The sequence below is a fragment of the Felis catus genome, chromosome D1 (assembly GCF_018350175.1).
Source record: "Felis catus isolate Fca126 chromosome D1, F.catus_Fca126_mat1.0, whole genome shotgun sequence".
NCBI lineage: Eukaryota > Metazoa > Chordata > Mammalia > Carnivora > Felidae > Felis > Felis catus.
The window spans coordinates 69,646,192-69,671,576 of NC_058377.1; the positions used below are offsets into that span (position 1 = coordinate 69,646,192).

Below are 25,385 nucleotides of genomic sequence, written 5' to 3' on the forward strand. Positions count from 1 at the left end.
TGGGATAGAGCCAGCACCTTCCTGTGGCCCTGCACACACTCTGGGGCATGGCTCTGACCACCGAGGGCCATCGTGATCTGTGTCCCTGACCTCCTTGTCCTTCTGGCACCCCTGGGGACCAGCTGTGGCGTGGTGTCTGTGGCAGGGCAGTACCTTGCATAGTCAGGGCCGAGGGGTCTGTGGAATTGGGGAAGGGAGCACAGAGGTTACCGCCTTAAGGGCAGCTGCTGGACGATGCAGTTTGCGCGTGCGTGTGCCTGTGTTGGTGAGTATATGTGTATGAACGGGGCTGTGTGTGTGTTTCTTGCTCCGTGTTTTTGTTTGCACAATTTATCCTTGTGCACATTGGAGACAGTGTCTCCCTCTTTCCCGGGTCTGGTATGGGGCCTCGAATAATAGATATTTCATAGCCGTTGGCTAAAGAAATATTTTCTCCTTTCCCAAGCTGCAGGCGCCTCCCCTCTCCTCCACCCGCCTCTTTGGTACCTCAGTGACCGTTTCACAGGGTTGTTGTGACTTGTCAGCACCCGCTTCCCAGACCGTATTCAGACAGCGGTGACGTGAAAGCCCCATCTAGACCCCAGCAAGGCCTGGCTACCCTTCCTTAAGCTGGCAGCGAGGAAGCCGGTCCCCCAGGGGCACCTCACCAGGCCTCCGGGGCCCTGTAGGGCCGGGCTGGCTGAGCCCGGAGTGATTCATACCAGTTTTGAGTGGGAAAAATAAAAATAAAAAAAATGGCTTCGGACCAAGTAGGGAAAGTGGGTGTGGGGGAGGAGCAGCAGAAGGACCCTGGCCACGCCTTGGGTACACTTGCCAGCAGCAAATTGAGATTGGCTTAGAGCACGGGCCCCAGCAGACCTGCTTCAGTATTTCAGCTCTGTGCCTGCTGATGGTGTAACTCAGACTGCCCACCCGAGTTCTGTAGGCCTCGGTTTCCTCCCCTGCTGCACGGGATGGTGATCCTCGTGATCACCTCTGTGAGGCTCGTGTGAAGGGGAAATGAAAATGTGCTTAGCCCTGGCATGTAGCAAATGCCAAATAATCTGTTATCATTGTCGCTTTTGAAAGGTAGTGTCATTAGCAGTAACTGTAAGACGACTTTGGACGAGATACAAAGTCTACGATGCAGTTAAAGGCTCCGAGGAGTGAGCTAGTGCTTCAGAAAAGCGCTTTGTGAGTTGCAGTTTATGTGCAGATATTGTTATTAGCACAGATATAGTTGTGACTTTTTTGGCTTTGGGAAGAATGAGCACAGTTTTCTGATGTTGACTCTTAAGTCTTGGTTGAGTTTGGTTTTGGTTCTGGAGGGAGATTCGTCAGGCCTCTCTCGGAATCTTGCCCAGAGGCTGCATGACCCACACTGGTGCTCCCGGATGCCGAATGCCTGAGTGACACCTAGCATCTGTACTTGATGTTGTTATTTTCAATGTCCTACGATAAACATAGTCGAGTAAGTTCTTGGAGATTCATTGACAGTAAATTGTGGGAATTTGCTCTGGACCTGGGAAGTTCTCCCTCTCAAGTGTCTCATGCCTGGTATAGCCAACAAATTTTAACAATTTCTTTAGAATTTGACCCAGACAACCACCATTGTTTCCTCAAGTACGTTAGAAATATTTTCTTACTTATCAAACACTTGACTCTCGTTCCATATTATTTGCCTGCCTCCTCCCATCCTTCTAAAAATTAAATTGCACAAAGCTGACCCATTAAGAAAATGTAGATAGTTTCAGGCTGAGGTTGAGAACTTGATTCATGGGCTGCATCTGGCCGGCAGATGTATTTTGTCAGAGCTCACGACATTGTAAAACTTTGGAATATGTGGCCAACACTTGACACGTGGTAGATATTGTCTAGAAATCTGGATTTCTAACCTGCGTGAAAAATCGGAGGTCTGATGGCATTGGGGAAGAGTGGCGGTCCCTCCTCCGGTGGCTTCTCTGGCTTGTCCAGCCCTGCCCAGCTGCTCACCTGGCCTGCAGGTCACGGACTGGGCGGTCTCTCCTAAACGTAACCCAACACCTCGTAGACACTGAATTGATTTAGGATTATTTTGTTTCATCAGCAACTTTGGCCATAGATAGGAAGGTTACTTCACCCCATAAGCTGGGATTTGATGAGAACCCAAGTGACTCTAGTGTTTTACATAGGCCCGTTTTGGATTTGGGGGAGTCACCGTCTCTCCTCCCCATGGGATTTCCTCATTAAGCAGTTTTTAAGAACTCTTCAGTGGAGACTCAATCAGTCAACATACAATGTTGGGTAATGCAGGATATCAATTTTGATGGCCCCTATTTAAGAGAGGCTGCCAACAAGTGAACTTGAATTCAGTAATTTATGATGTTATAAAATTTGACTAAGACACTTAGTCCTTTTTATTAGCCAGCTTGTTGAAATAGTTGTAATTTGGTAGAATTCTCATTGAAATAGCTGAGGGATTTGAGATTCTCAGTCCTGGAGACAATCCCCACCTGTAGTCTTTTCCTGGGCAAGCCCAGGGGTGTGCACAGGGCCAGTGGCCACAGGCAGAGATGGAGAGGCTGTGCTACGTCCCGGGGTGCTTACTTGAGGGGAGTGCTTGCAAGCATGGGAATTTTAAAAATTATCATCGTTCTATGACCTTTTAGGGCTATTTTTGTTTGTTTTTGTCATCACAAAGGAGTCTACACTTGTAGCAGATTTAGACAACACTAAAGTGCACTCGCATGAAGGAAGGAAGTCTTCGTGACTTCTCCACCTCCAGCCTTCTCCACCGATGGGCAGTTGAGACTTTGTTGGGTATAGTCCTGGACTTTTTCATTCGCTTGTGTTCCTTCTACCTCCTTTGCCCTTATCTCCAACGTACGCACTGTCACTTTTGTTTTGTAAAAATGGAATTTCTCTATTTGGACCGTCCTGTAGCTCTCCTTTTAGTGGCCGACTGTCAGTGTTTATGGTCATCTTTACAAGTCGCTACGTACAGGTAGACGTGCCTTACGTTTGGCAGCCAACGTAAGTACTGGGGTACTTACAACGTAAGGGGTAAGCAGCCCTACCAGTACTCCATGGTATGGATACATTTCAAGTTTGTTTAATCATTCCCGTGCTGGTGGACACCCAGGTCCTGATCTTTTGCCATCGCCACGGCTGCTGATGTGGGAATTGTTGTACACGCTTGTGAACTTTTACATGAGATTTTCTGTGGCATAAGCACCAAGAAGTGGGACTTCCAACTTAAATAGTTTGAATTTAAAATTTGAAACAATACAGGGGCGCCTGGGTGGCTCAGTCGGTTAAGCATCCGACTTCAGCTCAGGTCATGATCTTGCGGTCCATGAGTTTGAGCCCTGCATCGGGCTCTGTGCTGATAGCTCAGAGCCCGGAGCCTGCTTCAGATTCTGTGTGTCCCTGTCTCTCTACCCTTCCCTTGCTCATGCTCTGTCTCTCTCTCTCAAAAATAAACATTAAAAATTTTTTTTAGGGGCGCCTGGGTGGCTTGGTCGGTTGGGCGGCCGACTTCGGCTCAGGTCAAGATCTCGCGGTCCGTGAGTTTGAGCCCCGCGTCGGGCTCTGGGCTGACTGCTCAGAGCCTGGAGCCTGTTTCAGATTCTGTGTCTCCCTCTCTCTGACCCTCCCCCGTTCATGCTCTGTCTCTCTCTGTCTCAAAAATAAATAAACGTTAAAAAAAAATTAAAAAAAAAATTTTTTTAAATAAAATTTGAATCAATATTGCTTAATTGCTCTCCCAAAAGGCTGTACCAATTCATGCTTCTCCCAAGAGTATCCAATTATAACTTTAATTATCTAGCTTTCTTTCTTCTCTTTTCTTTCTTTGTTTTTTTTTTTTTTTTTTTTTTTTTTGCTTAAACACTTAAAACTTTAAAAACTCACAAATATGCCATCAAAATGATACATTTGTCTTAGTCTATAGGTTTAATTAAATGATTTTCATATTTTGATTTTGGTGATGGTTATCATCCTGCATGATGACAAAAATGTTCCTCAACTGTTGTAGCCAATTGTTAACTACTTATTTAAGGGCTGTTGTGCCTGGTAGCCTTTGGAAGAGGAGGGCCAAATCACAGCTTCCTGTTCCACAGCTCTCCCAGCGCTCCTGTGTTCTCCCTTGAACCATCGGTACGGAGGCCAGCTCGGCATTGAAGGAGCTGCACCCGGGAGTGCCGGGCCTTAAGCCCAGGACACTTGGGGAGGGGGGCAGCAGGTGATGTGGTGAGGTACCCCACGATTCCCAGCACCCCTTCTTTACATCTGAACGCCGTTTGACATGGACAGTTTCTTCCCACATGTGTTTTCTCACAGCGTCCCTACGACCTCCCTTTGAAGCAGGCATTCTCCTCCTCCCCCTGTTTATATCTGGGGACACTTAGGCCCAAAGAAGATCTGACTTACTGAGTGTCGCACAGCTGGTAAGGAACAGTCTCTTGGACGCAGGTCCTCCAAATGCAGTGGAGTCAGACCCCTGTGAGGCTGAGACGTAGCTTTGGGCCTACAGCGCACCATGGAAGTTTCCTTTATTGGGCTGGGGCTGGAGAAAGGACAAGGAAGTGACATTCCCAGATGTCCTGTGGTCACTTCTGTCCACAGCTTTCTCCCAGGAGTGCTAACACTTAGGATCGTGTTCTTGAATGCTTCCCCAGTGTTTAGAAAGGATCTGTGAATTCTGGACCAGGGGACTTAACTGATCACACGTGGTCGAGAACTGCTGACCCAGAATGTGTCTTCTTCTCCTTAGACAGGATGGGTCTGGGGAGATGGTCAATTTGCCATTTGCTAACTGTCTCTGAAATTTAGAATTCTGTCTTCTCCCGAGGCCTCCTCTCTGTCCCTCTGACCTGGTGCCTGGCTTTTGCTAACAGGTTACCCTGTGTTGGTCAAAGCTCCTTAGCACTAACCTCATTATGAGCCTGCAGGGAGATTCGATGTCCAGACCACTCATCCTTTCTGGATGCCTTCAGCTTCACTAGGCTCATGCAGGTGGGCTGGTCTACTGAAAACAAGGGTATCTGGAGTCTGATGGACCGAGAATCAAATCCTGGCCTCATCACTTTTACTAGCAGTATGAAACTTTGGCTGTTGACCTCACCTCCCTGAGCCTCAGTGTCTCCCTTCTACAAAATAGGGATAATAATTCCCTCATGGGGCATTTTGAAGAATATATGAATTAAGACTTGGAATGTGCTTCTCAAATGTTCAGCATAGAATGGATACTTATAAATATGAGTCCTGGCTCCTTTTCCTGCTGTAGGGAGAAGGTTCTCCTCTGGGGATGCTCCAACCTGCTGGCTGCTGGCTGGGGATCCTAGGGACAGAGGAAGGCCACCAAGATGAATCATATACAACATGTGCTCTCAGGAACTCACTGTTAGGTAGGGGAACCCAATGAGCAGAGACCATGTAACGTGTACATTGTAAGAATCAACTAACAGAGTGAAGATTAATTAACCTCCAGGTGAATGGGGGGTGGTGGTGGAAGAAATTATCAAGCAAGTAGGGTATTGAAGATTGAATAGGAGCTTGACGGAGAAGAACATACATAATGAATAGGCAACTCTATCCATCAGCAATCAAATGACATTATTTTGTATGTATATATATATATATGTTAACTTCATTGACTCTTACCAACGCACTGATCTATTCAAATCCTTCCTCTCTCTCTTTTCCTTTTTCCTTTCATTCTGCCTCTCCTTCTCCCCACCCTGCCTTAAGATATTTCAGCGCCTCACAATTTCTTAAAGGACTTCTTTATGCTTTGGTAAATCCTCAGAGGGTTGATGCTACTTCAGTCCTGCTAAGTTTTTATAAGAGCTTTGGTGTGGCTACCTTTTCGTCCACTCCTTTTCTCTCCAGCATGAGTAAAGCTCTTTTGCTTTCTCAGCAATGAACAAACTCCCGGCCATTTGGTGCTGACTGGGTCACTGCCGTATACCCGGGGCATGGGTCACCCCACTCAGTAGCCAGAACAGATTTGTGAAACAGGGCTCTTCTTTACAGATGAAGAAAGTAGGCTTAGAGAGGTCGATGTGCTGGTTGTAACACACATCGGGGAGCCACGGTTCAACGCCGGGCTTCTTCTCCCTGTCCTGTGCTGCTTTGTTCGGTGTCTCGCACACAGTAGGTGGGCAGCGAACACTTGCCCAGAGGAACGAGAAGGCTGCCACACGCTAGTCCGCTCGGTTCACAGGGCTGGTTCTGTGACCCTCTCCGTGCGCTCACGGCGTTCTCACTTGGCTTCCCACCTGTTGATGGGGTCCCGGGATCACAGGAATAGTTGGTACAAAATACAGTTTCCCATTCCCCTCGCTTTTTTTGTTTTGTTTTGTTTTAGTTTATTTTGAGACAGTGAGCACAAGTGGGGAGGGGGCAGAGAGAGAGAGAGAGAGAGAGAGAATCCCACGCAGGCTCCGCACAGTCAGTGCAGAGCCCAACTCAGGGCTCGATCCCACAATCACGAGGTCATGGCCTGAGGCGAAGTCAGACGCTTAACTGACTGAGCCACCCAGGCACCCCATCCCTCGCTTTTATTTCTAGGGCACTTGAGAGCAGATAGGTTGGACTGTTAAAACTTTGTGCTCGGCTTTGCCTGTGCCCTGTAAGAAATGCCTGGCACTGTGCACGCGCAGTGCTCTAGGAGCCTGGCCCAGGAGTCAGGGGCTTAGTGACTCCTCAGTCACACTGGGTAGATCACATCCCCTCCCCAGAATTACATATCCTTGGCACACTGTGGGGTTGAGAGGGTCCCTAAGGATCCTGCCTACGGTACGATCTGCCGGAAGGAACGCAGGCGCTGGATTGGCCAAGACCTGAGTGTGAATCCTGGTTCCCGCACTTCCTGGCTCTGTGACCCTGGGCAAATCACCTAACCTCTCGGATGCTCGTTGCCTGTGTCTACGAAAGAAGGCAAGTAGGACCTGCTTCCGGGCTCACCGTCAGGAGGACAGGAGTCCACGTACACGAGGGCTGCTTCCTTCCCTCCGTCTCTGACTCCTGAGTGCTTTGGTTTTGGACTCGCTGGGTGTTCCTGCAGTGAGACCCTACACGTGTTTCTCAGGTGCGGTGCTCACAACACCTCACCACATCCTGAGATACTCGGCTCGTGGATTTCTCGAAGCTCCCGTGTGCTGTTGGGAAACTGCTCGAAGGCAGATACCATTCTACCACATTGAGCGGTGGCAGTGCTGCGGTGATGCTTGACTTACCCCCGTCCCCTTGTGGACAGCAGTGGCAGTGTCCACCAGCCTGCATGCAGGTGGCTCCTTTGTGTCTCTTCACAGAGAGGAGAACTCCAGTCATTTGGCAAATGTTTGCCGTGCCCAGGCCTTATGTTAGGAGGCAGGGTGCACAGAGCAATAGCCTTGAACTCACTGCCCTCAGGAAGCTCACAGCGAGGAAGGGCGAAAATAGGGGTGACACAAGGCCATTGGGGCACGTGACAGGGCGCTGTGGGAGAAGGAGGGGCTTAGGCGCTCTCCCCTGGGCACTCAGGAGGGGCCTCATAGACAAGAGGTGACTTTTGAGCAAGTCTTAAGGGACTGGTAAGAGTCTACACTGCAGAAGTGTGCAGGCAGAACATTCCAGACAGGAGGAGGCCAGAGCCTGGAGGAAGTGACGCCTGGCTGCGTGTCTGGAGCTGGGGCCAACAGCTGGAGGACCTGGTGGTCGTCGGGACGACGCCGCCCTCGGACCTTTCTCTGGAGCCCCAACCCGCATACCCGCTGCCCACTCAGCATCCACGCGTTGATGTTTAATGGGTATCCCAGACCCAACGCCACTAAATACAAGTCTTGGTATTTTTCTTCTTAACAGGAGGAAAAAAGGCAAAATCATAACCTTGCCCCTCCTCCAGCTTCCCCGTTTTATGTGGCAGGACCATTTCCCTGGTAACGCAGGCCCAACATATCGGCATCACCTTGGATCCTGCTCCAAACCTTGCACTTCACGCTGTCTGCGGACAGTTCTTGACAGGTTTCCCATCAGAGTGCACCCTGAAAGCACCGCCCCTCCCTCCCCTCCTCCAGATGCCCCCCATCTCGCAGCAGGTCTCCCTGCTTCTGCTCGGGCCCCACTGCTGCCAGTGCTGCGCACAATCAGGCAGAGTGACCTTTTAAAAGGTAAATCAGATGGTATCATTTCCCTGCCCAAATTCTCCGGCGGCTTCCCGGCGTCCTTGGAATAGACCTGCTTGCCATGGCCTGCCAGCCCCTCTTGCTTCTCTGATCTCTCCTTTTAGACCTCTCTGTTTTGCTCACTCCATTCCAGCCACTGTGCCTTTCTTGCTGTTCCTCTTTCTTGCCTCGGGGCATTGGCCCTTGCTCTTCTCCCCCCGAATCTGTCTTCCCCGACATCTCTGCCTGGCTCACCTTCGCTGCACTCTGTTCTCCGTTCAAATGAGGGCCGGAGAGGAACAGACTTCTAGTCACCGTGTTCAAGGACTAAAATGCGCTGTCCTACCCCACCCTTTAACCGATCCCTCGATCCTCTCAGCTCGCCTCATTTCTCTTTATTAGCATCCGTTGTTACCTGACTTCTGTATCTGTTTGTCTTCGTTAGTGTTTGTCTTACTGCCCTAGAATGTAAATCCACGAGGACGGGTGCCTGCCTTACCTGTCTCATTCACCACTCTATCTCCAGGACATAAAACAGAGCCTGGCGCGCAGGAGGTGATCATCACACATTAGATTGGTGAGGGGGAGAAAAAAAAATGAATGAATTAATGCAAGTGAAGACTTTGGTGTTTATTCCGTAGGCAGTGCAAATCTAGTAGACATCTTTCAGGAGGTGAGTGACGTGGTCAGCACTTTTATTTTAGAAAGCCAGCTGGTGGCAGTGTGGGGGCTGGACTGTAGGAGGGGGCAGCAGAACTAGTTAGAGGCAGTTAATTTGGTCCAGGAAATTGATGCTGCGTCCTGCGTCGGGCTGTGGGAACGGAGGAGAGGGGACCCGTGACAGGGTGTGGGGACCTTTGATCGTCTTTGGTGCCTGTTGGGGTAACTTGGTAGAGCAATTCCTTTCTAAGAAACACAGGGGCGAAGCTGGTCTGGGGAGAGCCTGGCGATACTCCGTGATGTTCTTCTCCCCCGGCAGACGTCAGCCCTGGGATGCACATTCTCTGCAGTGCCGTTGGCTCTCTGAGGAGCGACTCTGCGGCTCTCCAGACTCCCCCGTTCAGTCTTTCAATAAGAGGGTAGTCAAGATGGCGATGTCAGTGAGGCTGATGCTTTTTCCCACAGACAGGCCCTTTGCTCTTACACACCACAAGCCACACTAAATCTTTGGTTCTCGCTTGCAATGGGTACGTTTCTTCATATTGACTTCCAAAGGAGACTTGCTGTAACAACAGATCCTCTGCTCTGCCCACGTTCCGGACAGGGTTTACCAATAACCTGGGGATTCGGCATCTCCCTTGCTGCAAACACTCACAGGGACTCTTCTCCCTCGGGTGTCAGAGAGTCGGTGGTCGGTCGGCATGTATTTGTAGCCCAGGAATAGCCGTGCTGTTTGGCGCTGCCTCTTGAAAACTTTCTTTTGAGGCTTGACTTATTCCTCCTTCCAAAAAGTCCCCAGTCCTCTCCAACTTTCAAAGAAAAGCCTTTCATCTCAGAGTAAACACATTCCTACCCATCCTGCTGCGGTGTCCCTTCTCTGTTCCCGAGAATATGCCATCCCAGGCTCTTAAGCCTTGGTCCAAAGTTCCTAATCCTGTTTGTCGAACCCCATGAAGTGAAATGCTGCACCATCTGTATAGCCAGATGCCCACCTCCCACCATCCTTCTTCTCTCTTCCAAAGGTCCAGATGCCATCGCATTACATTGCATTAATAGCTACCCTGTGGAGTTCCTGTGTGCCAGGTACTGTGTTAAACATTTCCCGTGCATTCTGTCCAACCCTTACCACCCTGCCAGGGTGAGTATTATTAATCTTTTCACAGATGAGGAAGCCAAGGCTTGGCAGTGCGGTGGACCTTAGTAGTTGAGAGCGTGGGCTTAGAGTCGCACAGACCCAGGTTGGAATCCCAACCTCGCAGTGCACCTTGGGCATGCCACTTAATCTTCATCACCTTCTTTTTCCAGATATAGGAAATGGAGATAATATAGAGAAGGTTCATGTGTTGCTGCGAAAATTTGACAGCATATGTTATTTCACAAGTATATAAGTATTTGCTTACCTTATGCTAGACTTTGTGCCGTCGGTAAATAATAGCTCTTGGTAGATATTGTCTTCGGCATCATCATTGCCATTGTCATGGTCATCATCCTTGTCTCAAGGCTACGTGGCCAGGGTTGAAGGTAGCCCTGCCTGGCTGTCAAGCCCTTGTTCTTTCTCCTGTCTCACAGTGTTGCTCCCAAGTTCATCTTGCCTAAGACACACTGGTCACTAAGTTTGCTCTCTTGGTCTCTTCTGGGCACTGGGCTCAAGGTAAAGCTCAGTAGCCCCCCAGTCCCTTCCAGCCAATGACCTCATTTCACTCATTGATGTGAGCAGTCCCCGTGGTTGGGCTGTTCAGGCAAGAGCTTGGGCGACTTTCCCTGACTGTCAATGTCATCTTGTCTACTCTGAAAGCCATCTTGTTGTTTATGTTACAGGATTGTCCAAAGAAAACAGGAGAGGCAGCAGAGAGGGCTGGTGGGGGTCCCTGTCTTTTGGGGTCACAGATCAGTTTGTGAATCTAGTGAATTTTACGGAGCCTGTCTCCAAAAAATGCACGTGGTAAATACTCTCAAGACGAATATTGTTAATGAGACACCTGCCCCGAAGCCCACCCAGAAATTAATTGTAGCTAAGAAATTCTGTTCCGAAAGGTTAGCTTATGTGGTTCTCTTTAGTCCTGCCACCCCTCATTCACAATCAGGAGGGGCTTTTCCTTCTGTAGGGTGTTTGTATTCACAGGTTGTCCTGGTAGCATTTGGAAAAACCTGTTTTATCGATACGAGTTGCCATTTTCCTTACTTTCCCATATTTGAGAAATGTATCCACGCACTAGAGTTGGCCAGTCGTTTTGATGGACCGACCTGCTGATTTACACATCAGTTCAAACCACTGCCTGCATCTAGCAGACAGGCCGGGGAGGAGTTTTGGCCCAAAATATCATCAGACTAATAGGAATTTTATTGTGATATACAGATTATAAAGGTTCAGAAGCTCAGCGTCAGCAGGGTTCAGTGTTCTAAATTGAGATATATGTAAATCTCTGCTTTTCAATTTTAAGATTTTTGAAATTTCAGTCTTAAAAAGTATGCTTCCTTTCCTTTTTTTTTTTTTTTTTATTCATTCCAATTTTCAAGGTATGGGTATAAAGGGAAGTCAGATTCCAAACACTCTGCAGTCTTCTAATTTGCTTGCAGGCCTCTCCTTGGAAACTTTCCAGCAAATTCTGGAATAAGCTTGCTGTTTCTAACAGCGATAGGAGTCATGGGTGTCACTGCTGATGGCTTCTCCCTTTCCTGCCTGGCCTCTGGAGCCCCACGGAAAGACAGGAATGGACCTTCCATAATGGGGGCCCCAGAGCCCTTCCTCCCGCTCTGGCTGCGGGCCTGTGGTGCCGATGCCCTCTGCAGCTGGGGTTTTAGGGCACAGGAACCGAATCTGTCATATGTTAGATCATTTGATGTAAAGCTTTTTCTGATGCGTACTTTTTCCTCTAAAGTTTTTCTCCTTTGCTTTTTCTAAATTATAAAAGCAACAGATGCTCACTTCAAAGCCAGGATTAGAACTTTTCACGCCTGGCTTGGAATCCCAGCTCCATGAACGCATTAGATGTGCAGCCCTGGGAAAAACATGCACCCTCTCTGAGCCTTGCTTTTCTCATTGTTACAGAAGAGGTAATGATTTCCCCTCATACCATGGCCATGAACATCGAGAGACACTGGTACGCAGAATGGTCTTCCAGAGGTCTGGCATGGATTCGTTTACTCATTGAATATTTATCGAGCACCTGCCATGAGCCAGCCACCATTCTAGTTGTCCTGGAAATACTCGAGAACAGGACAGAGGGGGTCTCTGCTCTCATGAGGCTCACCTTCTAATCAGAGGGGGCCCAAAGAAAAGAGACCATTTCAGAAATTAAGAAATGAGGACCCCCCAGATGGTAAGTGAGTTATAGGAAGGGCCACTTTAAAAATCTTTTTTTTTTTTTAACATTTATTTATTTTTGAGAGAGAGAGAGAGAGAGAGAGTGTATGTGTGTTCAGGGGAGGAGCAGAGAGAGGGAGACACAGAATCTGAAGCAGGCTCCAGGCCCTGAGCTGTCAGCACAGAGCCCGACTTGGGGCTCAAACTCACAAACCGTGAAATCATGACCTGCGCCGAAGTCGGGCGCTTAACCAACTGAGCCACCCAGGCGCCCCAAGGAAGGGCCACTTTAGATGGGACACCCACGGGAGACCTCTCTAATGAGGCTCCGTGTTTTGTGACCCCCAGGTCCCAAACTTTCCAGCTGTAAACAGTTCTACCCCTTTCAGTGTAGGTCCCAGTTTTGAGTTTGGAAGATCTGGCCACAGAGCACCTATCAGTTCTCTTTTGGGAGAACTCACCGATTGGTTCCCCATTCAGTGTTTGAGCCTCTGCAGCTGGATCTGTGGCCTGGGGCCTTTTGCAGGCCTCCTGGGCCTGCTGGGGTTCGTGCTCCCCTCGGAGCACTCCCGCAGGAGAACTGCCACTGAAGGGAGGAGGGAGGGTGGTTGGTTCCTAGCCGGAGCCCATTGTGCTTCAGCGCTGCCCTGAGCATTCTGGTTCCTAAGGAACTGGAAGTAATTTCTCTCTCAGTGAGACCGTGGCCCGCGGCAATCCCCTGATTCCCTGCATGCAGCGTTTCAAGGGCTGGTCGCGGCCACATGAAAGCTGGGCAGCCGGGGCAGCCCCAACTTGTGCAATGGCATTTGAGCCCCAGAGCAGTCGACCTGACCGCATCGTCCCTCGCGGGGTCTAATACGGATTTTTAAATGACCGTCTCAGTCTGCCGCATTGGACAAGAGGGACCCAAACTGATCAGTGAGGAAGGCTGCTGAGTAGAAGGGCAGGCCGCCTGTGACTCACCTGTCGTGTTCTTTGCTGACCCACTTTTATTTGACCTTGGTTTGCTCGGTGCAGTTAAAGACGCTGTCGTGAAGGCACTTTTGCCGCCTGATGGAAGTCCGGCGTGTGACAGCCCAGGATCTCAGGCACACGCGTGACCCAGGCAGATGGACGGATGGACAGGTGGTTAGCTTCTCATCTACCTCTGAATTGTAATTGGATCGCGAGGAAAGGGCTTAATTTCCAGAAAACGGAACAATTATCTCAGACTAGACACAGTGCCAAAGCGGCAGGCCCTCCTCCTTGTCACAGGGCGGCTTAATCAGAAGATGGCCTAGATGGCCGCCTTTCAAGTGGGTCCTTGCAGTAGCTTGGCAACTGGCACAGGGTCATAATTGGAAGAATTTGGCTCTGAGTGTCTGTGGGTGTTTACAGTGCACTATAGGGCCGGGCTGCTTTTATTTATAGAATATTGTGAGCAACAAGCAGCAGAAGGCTGAAAAGCCACTAAATCTCGATTTATTTTTAACAAATTCCATTTTTCCCCTCATCCCAGAAGGAGAACCGAGTTATTAAAAAACAGTAAAAAATACATCATCGCAGAGCATGCCATATCTAATTATGGGGTTGCCAGCGTCGGCCTGCAGCCACGTTTTAAGGGCTTTGTAAATCAGCCATCCATTCAATCTGTGAACTTATATGACTCCTAGTCTTCATTTAGATGTAGAGCGAGATTATTGGCAAGTGAGTGCTGATCAGAAAAAGTTCTACACTGCCTAAATTAGGAGATGGGGTGTATAAATATAGAAGAGTGTACTTATGTTCTCAAAGGGAGAGAAAATCACTCCTCGCTGTCCATTATACTTAGCGGTACAAGCGCACACCCCTCCCCCCCCCCCCCCCCCCCCCAGCACTAGGGTATCTGCTCCCGGGTTTTCGCTCCTCGCCATGGCAGATCCGTGCCACCCAGAGGAGCTGTAGGGTGATATCACTGAGTGATTATTACCCGCACAGTCAGGAAAGACACGCAGCTGGTGCTCCGTGGCCTGTGTTCTCGTGGTGTGTCAGAGCTGGGCAAGGCGTCAGGGACCCTCTAGCTCCGAGTACCTCTTAGTCTAGGTGGGGAAGCTGAGGCCCAGGGAGGAGGGCGGCTTTCCCAGGGCTCCTCAGCGAGTCATGGCGGAGCGGGGCTCTAACGGGGCCCTCCTGTGCCAGGCCCGGAGCCAGCGAGCTAAACAGATGTGATTTCTGTCCTTCAGCGTTCCCAGCCTCGGGCAGGCAGACATCAAGACGGGCCAGTGGCCGCCACGTGCTCAAGTAGACAGGGCTGTGTGAGTACAACAGCCGGCGAGTTGAGTGGGGGGAATGGTGAGGGGGACTTGGGAATCTGTGTCTTGGGACACCGAGGCAAAGGTAAAAGCAGCTGCTCTCCGACCCACTTGGAAAAGCCTCATGGATGCTGGGAGGTTGCCAAAGGAGGAGGGTGCCGCACGATTGCCGAGTACTGGGGGAGGAGAGTATGGTGCCACAGTGGTGCCCGGGAAAGTAGAGACGGCGGTTTTGGAGGGGCCCTCAAAGCGGATCATTGAGGAGACTTACGGGAACACCAAAGGGAGTGCGGGACTGGAGCGCAGGCCAGGGACAGGCGGTCCAGAGCGTGCGCGGCGCCCTGCCCTAAGCTGGGATGGCGAGTGGGGCGGGGGCCGAGCCCGGCGGTTCCCGTCCTCGGGCTCCCAGGTGCTGCTCATGGTGGCTTCTTTCCGCCCTTCGGGACCCTTCTTCGTGCAGCGCTCGGCTGCCAGTATCCCTGGACGGGAGCTGGCCTGTGAGCGGGCACCTGTCTCCGTCTTCCCTGGGCTGATGCCCTGCACGGTGCCTGCAGAAGTGCGCCTCGGTGTTAGTTCTCTTGTTGAGGCTGGGAGGGGGCGGGGCGGGGGGGGGGGGGAGAAAGGATGAGGAAGGATGGACTGTGGAAGCTTCTGGAAAAGTCACGTCTTGGCGATGCTGGAGGCCAGTGATTTGGGAGGATGTGAGTAGGCCAGGAGGGGCGTGCCTGGGGCCTAAATTAAGGCCGTAGGGGTCAGCACGGAGAGGAGCAAGCGGGGAGGAGATACAGGAGGAAGCAGCAGTAGGGGTTAGCTGCAGAGAGCCAGGCCACCCGAGGGGGAAGGACTGCGATGGGCTGGGATGGGAACCTACCAGGCAGAAGAGATGGTCTGTCTTCCTGCCCAGTAAGTCCCCAACCACTCCAGACGGTGGTTCTCACCAATGTTGGCGGGCGTTTCCAGGAGGCAAAGAACTGAAATCGGCACAAAGAATGTCTCCGGCGTCCTCTCCATAAAAATTTTTTTTTTCTTAATCGGTTTGATACGCCGCTCACCCGCTTTTGAGTTCTCAGAGTTGAGAGCATATAAATTAGCAGTCACGATTATACACGGAATCCTTGGAAGATAGCTGGGTGAGCTTTCGTGTCCAGAATTTGATCATTTTTCTTGGATTGGTATCGTGGTTTTTATACCGTCTGATAATTTTTCATTGATAAAATGGTTTCTGCTTCTGAAGGATGCTTTCCATTTTTATAGTTGACAAAGGTGATACTGAAATGGGGGAGGATGCTTCCTGAATCAGTTTTCAAGGAGCAGAGTATTCCCTTCCCTCTCCCCTGCTCCTGGCCATTTCCCTGTGTCCCAGCGTCTTCGCCTGTGCCCAGAGGACCGAGCACACCAGGTCAGGGGAAGTTTCGGTGGTAAAGAACACCAAAACCTTGCCAGAGCGATGGTTGGGAGGCTACCTGTGAGCCGGAATGACCCCCGGTCCTCCTGTCCCAGGCGCTGCCTGTGGAGCGGGCCCACCTGATGACTGCACAGTCCGTGTCCCCAGGAACAGTAGCTTCAGTAAATGGTGCTGTCGTTCCATTCTCCGGAGTAAGAAAATGTTGATAGTTTGCTGCCACGGCTGACATCTCATGCTTTCTGAATTGCTTTGCTAGGCACCCCGCAGGTGTTCAAGAAACACTTCTGAGTTTCACCGAGCCATTGCTGGTCATGGTGTCCGCTGCCGCCACCACCCCCACCCCCCCAGATGGTGTTCTGAGAAAATGAAGTGAAAGTCCCGAAGGTTGTGTACGTGAAGACGGTCCAAAGTCTCTCCCCGCTGCCTTCAGGCGGCTCGGCCACACCCTGCCTATCAGCACTTACTTGCTCGTTATCAGAGTCCTGGCATGGGCCAGTGGGAAGGGGCATCAGGGGTCACTTCCTCTGGCCACCGTCCTGTGCAGGAAAACCTCATCTGTACTGTTCCTGACAGGCAGGCGGGCCCCTGGGCCTCCTCAGGCGCCCACACCCCAGGCATCCTGCTCCGTCTTTTGGACACGTGTGCTTGTTAGAAAATCCTTCTTTCTGACCCAAATCTGCCTCTTGGCCCTGTCTCCTCATTGACCCCCTTTCCTTCACTAGGGTTTGTGTTCTCCAGGGCCGTCAACCGTTCTTTCTGTGACATGGCAATCAGTAGTCCCATCAACGACAGGCACCCTGAGTGCTCACCATGTGGCAGGCACTGTTGTAGGCTCTCTACGTGAGTTGCCTTTGTTACCACCTCCAACCACTCTGTGAGGCGGGTACTGTCTCTATTCTCATATTACCAATGGGGAAACCGAGGAACAGAGGTCAAATCTTGTCCAGAGTTACACAAGCAAGCAGCAGAGCAGACATGTGGACCCCGGCAGTCTGGCTCCAACGCTTGTGCTCTTAGCTGTGAGGCTATAACATGTCACAGGCCAGGTGCCCAATGTAAGCTCGTGGCCCGCTAGACTGGGGCCTGGCCCTACTTTGACTTACTTTCCAAGAAATCCCTTGACCGGAGCCTGAGTCGAACCCTTTTCTATGAAATATCCTCAGGGTTTGTTTCCACACAGCGGGCTATGGGGCAGAGGCCTGTGCACGGTCATCAACAGATGGGTTCGTCCCAGTTCCGCCAGGCCCCGTGGGGTGGGTTTCGATCAGGATGACAAATATGGGCTATTTGTATTTTCTTTTCCTGAACATGAAGTCTGATGCAACGGGTTCCTTGTTTAAAGTGCTTATTCATGGTTTTGTGGCCAGAAAGCTGAGGGAGAAAGGTACCTGAGGATTATAAACGTGGACCCCCTTTTCAGTTACCTGCTCCAATGCTCAGTCTCACAGAACAGCCCCAGAGGTTAGGGGGTAGGGGGACGTGATGGCCACCTGCCCTCCAAAGCTGGGTGCAGGGTGTCAAATACATGTTTTTTTTTTGTTTTTTGTTTTTTGTTTTTTGTTTTTTGTTTTTTTTTCTGAAGTGCATAAACCAGGAAGGGCAGGAGAGGGAGGGCTTGGGGCCGGTCTGACCTGGGCTTGAGCCTTGGCCCTGCCCCTCGCCAGCTCTGTATCTAGATGCCAGGCCTTTGTGGTCTTGGTTCCCTCTTCCGTAAGGTGGAAATAGCACTATCTTCTTATAGGGATGATTTGAAGGTTAAATAAGCAGAGGCGGACATGCCATGAAGCTGCAGTGACTATTCTGGAGTGTTCCCCACACCTGACACTTCAAGGTTTGGTGACCAAGTCTGCGCTCGGCGTCTGGCCCTTCCTGCATCGGTGGTGTGGGCTGCAGCCCCTGGGCTGCCTGCCACCTTGTGGAGTGTGGAACGGACTGTGGAGGCATGGGCCTTCCGGGGCAGGAAAAGTCCCCGCGGTCACATTGGCTGTCCTGGCCTGACCCCTGGCAGGTCAGGCTGGGCTCCTTCAGGAGTCTTTGGCTTCATCCGGAGTCCGCTTCCTGTACTTACAGACCTCTGGGCACAGGCCACACGGTGGCTGAACCAGGAGGGCCGAGAGGCTGGGATTGAACCATCTTTCTTTTTGTTCATTGCTTTTCAGACAGCGTGCACCCCAGTTACTCGTTCCTAAAGATTTAAGTAGCGAAGTGAGGGACCTGATCCCTGAGGTGGGGGCCCAGGGACCTGGAGTGGAAGCAGCTGGAAGCAATAGAGAAAGGATTGGACAAAATCTAATTTGGGGTCCTGAGCAAGGACCTAACCTCCCTGAAATGTGGTGTCTGTATCTGAAAATTAGAGGTGCTGATAGAACTAACCCCTTAGGTTGATAGGAGGAGGATTCGATGAGATCCCGTGTGAGCATAACAAAAGGCGCCTGGCACTTCTGTTATGTCTGACAATTAATAACTACAAATAGAATTTCCTTTTCCTCCACTGTTAACCCCTTCTCCTTATCAGCTCCTGACTGCTGTTTGTTTTCCTATATGACTTTGGATAAAGATCTTAGTGACTCTTTGCCCCTTTGTAGAAAACCTAGAGTTGAACCAACTGCTGGTTCTGAATGGGCACGTAGCGCCCCCTGTAGGACGTCTTTGGGATGTGTAGGGCGATTTGGCCGTGACAGGGATGGTCCTGGTCAGGGCTCTCTTCCAGGAAGCGGATTTGCGGGATGTCACCCATGGAGACCAAAGGATTGTCCAGCATCCTACACAACCTCCTGAAGTTCAGTGGGCACTCATGGAGGTGGAACCCTGTTGACCGAGCCTGGAATCTGACTCACTTTACACCTAAACACACATAATTTTTGCATGCTTTTAATATATACAGAATTTTCCAGGAACACAACCACCAAGTATATGAGGTTTACTATGCGTTATAAATAGGTCCAAGCACCTCATTAGATCTTTCATCGTGTCTTCTGGAGTAGCTGTGCCCAACATTTGCATATTGACTCTGTACGTAGTATCTTATTTTAACCAACTTATTTTTTGTGTGTTATAGTCAGGGTATTATGCAGATTGTGTTTGCAATTATAAGTGTTGGTATGTTATATTATTCACAAATTTCAGGAAAGTGAAAAGAATATTAAAATATTTGTTCAACCTTTGCAAGTATGAGAGAGGGAGTGTGTGTGTGTGTGTGTGTGTGTGTGTGTGTGTGTGTATTATCTTATAAATTAGCTGGAGAAACCTTAGGATAAACCTGAAGTGAAAAGAAATGGTTTCTTTGAACAAGTTGAAGGGAGACGTAGTCAAATGTAGAAGGATGGGTTAAATATACATACCTAGACATATCTTTTTTAACTTTAAAAAGAACAGGTCACAACTAAAGGGAAACAGAAAGGTATGCAGCAAAGGAATGGGGTCAGAATACCCCACATAGCCCCCACCGCGCCTAGGATTTACATGCTCATAGTAAATATGAAAGCTGAATATTCATCTGCCCAAAATAGTTATGCAACTTCGTTGGCTGAATGGGAGGTTAGGTTCTTATGCATGCCTATAATGACAGAGGTAATAGAAGAGAGGTGAATTTCCCTCTTCTGTGGCGAGAAGTGAACAGACCCCGGTTAAAACTGGGGTGTCAGTGAGCAGTACCATCCGCGGTTGTTCAGAAACACAAAGGTACTTTCTGTAACTGGTTGCTTCTGAAAATGGGCAGGACAACCTAGGGACAGATAATTCTTCCAGGAGCCTTGTAGAACTTAAGGAGTCTCTACACTAGGTCCTAAAAAAGCATAAAAGAATAACGAATAAACAATAAAAATTTAATTTAAAAATTGTTTGATTTCTCTTAAAAATGTCCTTTTAGGGGCGCCTGGGTGGCTTGGTCGGTTAAGCGTCCGACTTCGGCTCAGGTCATGATCTCACAGTCCGTGAGTTCGAGCCCTGCGTCGGGCTCTGTGCTGACAGCTCAGAGCCTGGCGCCTGTTTCAGATTCTGTGTCTCCCTCTCTCTCTGATCCTCCCCCGTTCATGCTCTGTCTCTCTCTGTCTCAAAAATAAAATAAACGTTAAAAAAAAATTTAAAAAAATGTCCTTTTACATTAAGGATATGTAACCGACATCAGAATTTTTTTTTTTTTTAATTTTTTTTCAACGTTTTTTATTTATTTTTGGGACAGAGAGAGACAGAGCATGAACGGGGGAGGGGCAGAGAGAGAGGGAGACACAGAATCGGAAACAGGCTCCAGGCTCCGAGCCATCAGCCCAGAGCCTGACGCGGGGCTCGAACTCACAGACCGCGAGATCGTGACCTGGCTGAAGTCGGACGCTTAACCAACTGCGCCACCCAGGCGCCCCCCGACATCAGAATTTTTAATGGCATCCTTTGTCAGACAAAGAAGGTGTTTTGATGTTTTCCCCTGTCCCTTTTAGCAAATACATAAAGAGTCTGAAAAGTAATTTTTATCACCTTTTTTCATCTTTGCCATCTCTGGTTTTTTTTCACCTCTCCCACCTGTACATACATTGTTTTTTTTTTTTTTTTTTTTTGAACATCCATGTGTAGATTTTTACAGGAAGGAGAACCGGCCAGGCCCCTGTTCTTTACCATGTTGTGTTATGTCCTCTGCCTACACGAATTAATGGTGTGAATGTTGTGAATTTACCTCTTGGTATTCTTTAGTTTCCCAGGGAGGTATTTGCCTTTTTGTCTATTTATAGGAGGTTTTATTTTTGTTTTGTCTAATTAAGAAAGGATGAGAGTCCTTCACCTGTCACAGAGCTTTGGAGTCAAACTGACCTGAGTTTGAATCATGACTTTCTTGTTCACGAGCTAAGAATTTCAGGCAATTTACTTCACGTCTCTGAGAATTAGTTACTTCTTTGGAAACTCAGTGAAACAACACTGACTGGCACAACATAAAAGCCCAGCATGTGGTCTCTGCTGCCACAGTTTTTGCATTGTTATTTTTGTTGTGGTCCCTGCACTGAATATTTTCCCAGGAAAAGCACCTTACGAACTCATGTTTTTCCAGACCCTTGAGCATGTGACGGTCACTTGCTGTCACCAAAGCTTGGAAAAAGGAAACCAAAATCACTGAAATAATGGCTTTATTCCTTGCGTAGGAATGAAAGCAAACAAGCAGATTCCGTTTTAGCTAAAAGAGGAACTTGCAGGGATGTTTCTGGGGTCCGGAACACTCACGGCAACATCTGGGAGCTGGGGCACTGGGGGAAGGCCTTGAGATCCATCCCAAGATCAAAACGTCTTCCTCAAGTTGTGCTCACGGGACGGGCAGGTGGACAAGAACATTTCAGAAAGGTTTCCAGTTGTGGCGAGTGAAAACGGAGAGGACCATCTGTTAGACACACACCGGCCATCCCCCCAGTACCCTGGTCGGGGCACGTCCTTACTTGTGTTCTGACATCCTTGCCCCATAGGAAGGAGGTGGGATGGGCTTCAGCTGGCCCTGCCCTACATCTCCTACTTTCGCTTTTCTCTGCTGAGTCACTGAAGACACAAACCATGTGGGGCCCAGCTCTCCAGTGGGGCACATCGGGGTTGGGTGTCCGTTCCCCTGGCTGGCTGTGTGATCTCAGACAAGTGGCTGTACCTCTCTGAGCCTCATTGCCATCTTCTACACTATGTTGATGATGATGCCTTTCCCAAAAGGTTGTTATGCCCACCAACTGAGCCACATCTGAGTCAGCACCGTCCCCAGCAGGGGTGATGCTCAGTAGCCAGGAGGCAGTCTCCGCTCCAGATGGGAGGGGAGGGGCAGCAGGAGTGCAGTGCGCAGCTGTGCACTCCGTCCTGCAACTTCGATGTCTCGTCGTGCCTCTCACTTAACAGTTCCCCGACCAATGGCTGCTGGCCTCTGGAAGATCCCTCTTCCTCCAGCCATCACACAGGGCATGCAGCCTGGCAAGTAGAGCTCACGTTGGGACTTTCACCCCCAGTCACCCCCATACCTGGGGGCCTTTGTGCCGTTCACAGAGTGGCTGTCACCCCTCATGCCAGAAAAAAATCAGAAAGTCCGGTCAGCTGTTCCTCCAAAGTATACCAGGAAGTGACCGCAACTCATCGCCTCACCTGGCCACACAGCCCCGAGCCCTGTCATGCCCTCCTCACTGCCCGCACTCTTGGGCCGGGACCGAGCTGTGTCACCTTCCCCAGACCATCGTAGCCCTCTCCTCGCGGGCCTCCCCAACGCACTCATGCATGCCTGTGCACACTCACTCCCACACACGCACATGCATCACGCTCACCCGTGCGCACACACGCAGGCACAGGCACGCTCACTCACGCACAAGCAGGTGCACCCACCCACACAGTCCCGCTACCGCCGCGTGCACCTGCACACACAGGTCCCCCCTCCCCACCATCTCTTCTCAACCCCGCAGCCAGGCTTAACCCCAAGTGGGGGCCCATCATCCCCCCCCACTTCACTCAGAGGCAAAACCAAAGCCCTCACGGGGGCCCGCCAGGCACCACGTGGTCTGTGCCCACCCTGCTCCAGGGCTGGTCCCCTGACAGCCTCGGCTCCCTCTCTGCCTTTGTGCAGGCTCCTCCCAGCCTGGAGTGCTCCTCCCTCCCCGCCTCACCTCCTCACCTCCCCGCTGCCACGTCTCCAGAGCTCCTCCCGCCCCGACTCTGAGTTCTCGCCCCAGCGCTCCCCACCTGCCAGCATCACTGACTTACTCGTCTCTGCTTGCCCTCCTCCCCAGAATGCGTACCAGGTGAGGACAAGGATGTTTGTGTCTTCGCCCGCAGTCCCGCTGTGGAGAACGGTGCCTGGCACGTGGATGCCCTCAGCAAATATTTGCTGAAAGATGAACGAATGAGTGACTGTGGACCCGCACGCTAACAGTGTCTTCATGATTATGACATTGTCCTCGATTGAAATTTGACTGCCGCATGCAGTTTGTGGTGGAAACTTACTCAAGTCCCTGACTCTTCTCACCGTACAAATTACCTGGTGGATATGGGTGCTCAGTAGGGTGCGTTGAGGGGATTGCTTGAGGGCCTTGGGCGCCTGGTAACCATCTGAGGCCTCCTTACCTGTCAGCCAAAACCTATGGTAGGTGAGCCATAACAGGGACATCTACTTCCTGTCCCCCAACACCCCTCAGCTGGGAGTCCCCCAGCCCTGGGCAGCCAGCTGTCCACTGTGGTGCCTGTCTCTGTAGGGAAATCACTGTCTCTGCTTTCTCCACCTCACCTTCCCGGGCAGTTCTGTTACTATCAGCCATTGACTTAAGTTTCTCATGATCCTGTTCCCAGCTCTCTGTAGGAGGAGCTCTTTCCCTGTATGTTGGTTTCATTGAAGTAAAATGAAGGGGTTGGATTCCCGAAATACCACTCAGCTTTCCAGTTGTCATGAGTCCTCCCTGCTGCAAAATACTGGCCTCTCCTCCGGCCCCCACCCCATGCCCAGGTTCCTCCACTCATTCCCCAGCGCCCCTCACTGACTCCCTCGTGGTCCCCAGAGCCTCCTGTTAAGTTCTTTATGTCCACTGGCAGGCACACACAGTCTGCTGTTATCATTTCTGAGCTCCTTCATTCCAGAGTGTCCCGTCTGAGTTTGATTTCTTTGACATCACAGCTTACCTTTCCACAGCCTCCTACCCCTCCTTTCCTCAGCAGCGTGAGGCCCTCCATTTCAATAAGCACAGTTAACCTGATGAGCGTTCTAAGTGCTTTTCCGATACTGAGCTCATTCAGTCTCATTTTACGGGGGAGAAAGTACAGCTCCCAGAGGTCACGGAACTGGCCCAGGACGCACACCTCGTAGGTGGCAGAGCTGGGATTTGAACCCAGCCGTCTGGCTCCAGAGGCCCTGCACCGACCGCTGCCCTGCCCTCCCTCCTCATGTGCCCATGATCTCGCCCTTTTGTCCATGCCCCACCTGCCCCTTGCCAGGGGGAGAGTCTCAGCTCTTCCCCAGCCCCTGCTTGTGAAAGTGCCAGGGACGTCACATGCCTGATCCACCGGCTCTGGAGAAACACCTGCTCAGTATTCTTCCCCTTTTCTCTCACCTTGCCCACATCCTCAGAGAAGGCATATCCCTTTTCTCCTCAGAGTCTCAACCCTCCTTGGGTCCACCCCTGCTGGCTGGGCCAGCCTGCCTCCACCCACAGCCCTGACCTGGAACTCAGAGCACCTCCCAGGCCTCCCCGTCTGCTCTCCCTCACACCAGTGTCTTGATTCTACCACGAAATAACAGCACTGCATCCTTTGGTTTCCTTTAGAACAAGATGTGGAAGTTTTCCAGAACTTTCTTCAACTTCAGGCAGTAAGTTTTCTGGTGGAAATAGTGTTCTTCCCTCTGAGTCTTTAGGGCCAGGCTCTCTTATTCTATACAGTAAAAAAAAGAAGAAGAAAGGTTCTTCTTCCTAGACTTCGGTAATAGACTTGGCGAAGGTCTAAGAAGGCATCTCTTTTATCATTCATTCAGCAAACATTTACTGAGCACTTGTGCTGGGCGAGGTGCGTGCTCTGTCTCGTGACTCTTCATGAGATCTCTGAATCCCGCTAAGGGCCCTTAGTAGCCCCTGGAGACTGGGATGTTGTAGGTTCTGTTCCATTGATCGTGTTGAAGACTTCTTCCACAAGAACCAGCCTTGTGTTCATTCACAGAATTCCCCAGGACTTTCAAATCCTGCCCCCGTGAGACCCTCTCAACTGGCCCTCCAAGCCCTGTGCTTCCAAACGCAGCCTCCTTGATTTGTGCTTGATTCCGGGATTCCCAAGCATCTAGAGCTACCAGCAGGATTGTCCACAGGTGCCACAGACAGGGATCCCCTGGCCCCTGACAGCCACGGTCAGTGCTTTTTCCCCAGCTCAGAACAGACTTCCAACAGCCTGGTCCACCAGGCAAGCATCTGCAGCCCCTAATTCAAGTCTCACCGCCACCCTGGTTCCTTCTCCTCCCCTCACCGACACCACACACACACACACACACACACACACCAGCCCCTAAGCTAAGTCTTTCCTCCTCCATTCTGCTCCTGTCCCTTACGTTTGCCTCACAGCTAGGGAAGAAAGGCCCTCCTTCCTCAAGACACTTGACTGCCACCTGCTGGAAGTTTGTCATAACGGCTCCGCAGATCTCTGCCACTTACCACGGCAGAGGCACATCCCGGACTTGTGCTGTTTGTGCAAGTGTAAGCCTGGCTCCGCCCCTTGCAGCGAGCATGCGGTCATGTCTTTATTTAGATCCTGTCTCTCCAACTCGATTGAGGGAATCTTGAACATTAGGACTGCTGATTCCTCCCTGTGTCCCCGGTGCCCTAGGGGCTAGACAAATCCTCGCTGAATGACCCCGATGCAAACACCTGTTACCTTAGGCTCAAAGCACCCGGCCTCACTGGGCGAACATTCTCTAAATGCATCTGTTGCAAAGCAAGGCAACTGAACTCCCCACAGGCTGTCATAGGGACCGTGGAGGGCCCAGGGACTTGCAGAGGAGACAGAGCCCCTCCAGCCTCTTGCCTCTGCTCAGAGACCACCACCACCTGAACGGACTAGAGCAGCTCCTCATCCATTCCCTCAGTAAACTTGGAGCCAGGCCCCAGCACCACATCGTGGAGAACGTGGAGGATGGGACCAAGGGCCACCTGCCATGGCCCTCTGGGGTT

The 25,385-nt window shown here is 50.7% G+C and overlaps 1 protein-coding gene and 1 long non-coding RNA gene across 15 annotated transcripts in view; one reads left to right on the top strand and one right to left on the bottom strand.

Annotated features, from left to right (window-relative positions):
* Positions 1–13,171, bottom strand: part of LOC109492014 — a 33,651-nt gene extending 20,480 nt beyond the window's left edge. For all 3 annotated transcript variants that reach the window (XR_002145715.2, XR_006586404.1, XR_006586403.1), the window contains exons 1-2: positions 13,033–13,171; positions 4,390–4,525 (exon numbers count right to left, since the gene is read on the bottom strand). This is a non-coding gene — a long non-coding RNA (uncharacterized LOC109492014). The remainder of the gene's footprint in view (positions 1–4,389; positions 4,526–13,032) is intronic.
* Positions 1–25,385, top strand: part of ARNTL (aryl hydrocarbon receptor nuclear translocator like) — a 169,629-nt gene that overhangs the window by 105,550 nt on the left and 38,694 nt on the right. Inside the window, exons 1-2 of one of the 12 annotated variants that reach the window (XM_019812080.3) lie at positions 13,087–13,194; positions 14,271–14,342. The exons of the other annotated variants lie outside the window; for them this stretch is intronic. The gene's annotated coding sequence lies outside the window, so the exon portion shown is untranslated. Of the gene's footprint in view, positions 1–13,086; positions 13,195–14,270; positions 14,343–25,385 lie in introns of those variants that run through there. 12 annotated transcript variants of the gene reach the window in all.